The sequence below is a fragment of the Myotis myotis genome, unplaced genomic scaffold (genome assembly GCF_014108235.1).
Source record: "Myotis myotis isolate mMyoMyo1 unplaced genomic scaffold, mMyoMyo1.p scaffold_m19_p_20, whole genome shotgun sequence".
Lineage (NCBI taxonomy): Eukaryota > Metazoa > Chordata > Mammalia > Chiroptera > Vespertilionidae > Myotis > Myotis myotis.
The window spans coordinates 23,109,898-23,112,309 of NW_023416325.1; the positions used below are offsets into that span (position 1 = coordinate 23,109,898).

The window sequence follows — 2,412 nt, forward strand, 5'->3', positions numbered from 1 at the left end:
CCAACTCTGTGCTGCCACTGAGAAGTTTGAAGATTGCAAAGGCAGTTGTGGGGCCAATCAACAAAACTGTGAAGACTGTTAAATAGTTCTGCTCAAGCAGGAGAAGGAGAGAAGATTCTGTAAGAGATGTAGAAGCAGAACCAAAATTCTCAGGCAGAGCTGCGGGGCTGGGGTCCATGCCTCTAAAGCCACCCTGTGTCTGGAGAGGACAGGAAGACAGGGCTGACAGCTGCAGAGGGAAGGCACTGACAGGAGCCAGAGGCTGGCATCCGGGGAAGGGAGAAGCAGGAGGCACGGCCACAGGATTAGGAGAGCCGAGAACCCAGGAGCCTCTCAGTGGCCGCACTGGTGTCCCCTCCTGTGGCAATCAGTGCCTGCAGGTTAGCCTCGCTGCTGATGAAGCCCATGGCGTTGGTTGAGCTGATCTAGCTGTGGCTGGAACCTCACTTCCGGGGCCTGCACCTGTGAATTTCCACTTCCTGCTGAAAGCCGGGCCATCTGCTGCTGAGCACTGGAAGCCCCTGTGGTGGGAGGAGTGGCTGGTGAGGCCGGTGAGGAGGTGCGGGCCTCGGGTGCAGGCCCGGCATTGCTGCTTGCTGAGGGTGCGAGGGTCCGGGACATCCCGAAGGAGCCAGGGCTGGGTATCAGCCCGGGGGCTCAGTCTGCAAGGGCTGCCATCCCTGCTGGGTCTGCAGCAGCGCCTGCATGGCACGGGGATTGGAAGGAGGGAGGATGACTCTGGGTTCTGCCTCTGCTGCAGGAGGCCTGGGAGCTGCAGGCGGAGCTGCTCCAGAAGCTGGGGGTTCCCGTGAAGTGCGGCATGTTCACTATCAACTGAGCGGCAAAGTCAGGGTTCTGGGCAAGCGTCTGCATCATGCTGCGTGCGTGGGGGCAGAGAGCATGTTCTGCATCAGCTGGGGGCTCTCTGAGATCTGCTGGAGCAGGGCCTGCACTTCCAGGCTGTTGAACATCCCTGACCCCAGGCTGGCCGCATTGATCCCAAAGGGGTTCGAGACTGTCGGGTGCACCTGGCTGGTCCCGGATCCTCTGGTGCCCTCCCCACCGGACCCGGGGGCCTGGGAGGTGGGGGTTGGGGGCTCCAGGGGTTTGGGAGGGGCTCTCGATTCTCAGTCCGCAGAGGCTGGAAGATGAGCTGTCAGAGTTCCCGGCCAGGGAAGACAAGGGGTTGTTGCCAAACTGTTTCCGGGCGACACCGAACTTGGGCTCCTGGATGTCAGTGTCCATGCGGCAGAGGGCGCTATACCCTCCAGGGATGCTCCCCAGGTTGCTGAGGGCCCGTTCCTGGTTCCGCATCATCTCCTGCATCATGGCTGGATTTTGACCTCCATTGCCTGCCTCATGGGCTCGGGGTTGTTGAGCATGTGGCTGATCTCAGGGTTCCGCTACCTCAGCTGCTGCATCTGGGGGTTGGCCCTGATCATGTGGCCCATCAGGTCAGGGTTAGACATCATGTCCTGAACCAGGGGTTTCTTTATGATCTGCGACCGCATCTCAGGATTGACATCACTTGCTCTGCATCTGTTGCTGCAGCTTCATGGAGTTGGCGGAGCCCAGACCCGGGCTGCCCAGGCCTAGGATGCCCCCATAGCTAGGGCTCATGGATGTGGTAGCATTGGGAGGGCCATCCCCAACACACACCCTGCTCCCCCCGCTCCCACTGCCAGCATCCAAAGTGGCGCTGCCAGAGGTGGGGGCTGGGCAGGGGTGGCAGGTGAAGCAGCGTGGTGGAGGTGCTGAGGCAGGTTCTGGAGTAGAGCGGGGAGAAGCAGAGGCAGCAGCTGGATCTGGAGTGACCAGATGGACAGAAAGCCCAGCCTTCATTCTGTGCTGGTTCAGTGTGTCACCATCCTTGAGGATCTTGCCTGTGAAGTCAGGACCAGCTGGTCCCGCTGAGCCTTAAACCTCCGGGAGATTTCCTCTTCGAACTCCTTGACTGAGGCTCAATGACTGATCACAATTTCCTCCTTGTCCTTGGGGGTCTTGATGGTGACCCGAATGGGGGGCCTTGTCTCAGCCCTGCTCGACTCTGCCATGCTGCTGCCACCACCCAGCTGCCTGCCAGCATGGCCCGGCTCCCCCTTCTCTGTCTCCTTTATGACTTTTTTGAAGTCTATTTTGTCAGATATGAGTATTGCTACCCCAGCTTTTTTTTTCATTTCTATTTGCATGGAAATTTTTTTTTTCATCCTTTTACTTTCAGCCTGTGTGTATCTTTTGCTCTGTGTTGGGTCTCCTATAGACAGCATACATATGGGTTTTGTTTTCTTATTCACTCAGCTAGCCCATGTCTTTTGATTGGATCATTTAATCCATTTATGTTTAGGTTATTATTGACGAGAGGCCCAATGCATGAAATTCATGCACTGGGCGGGGGGGGGGGGTGGTGGTCCC

The 2,412-nt window shown here is 57.8% G+C and overlaps 1 pseudogene; it reads right to left on the bottom strand.

Annotated features, from left to right (window-relative positions):
* Nucleotides 1-305: 305 nt before the first annotated feature.
* On the bottom strand, nucleotides 306-2,054 carry LOC118678643 (annotated as a pseudogene).
* Between the last annotated feature and the right edge of the window lie 358 nt (nucleotides 2,055-2,412).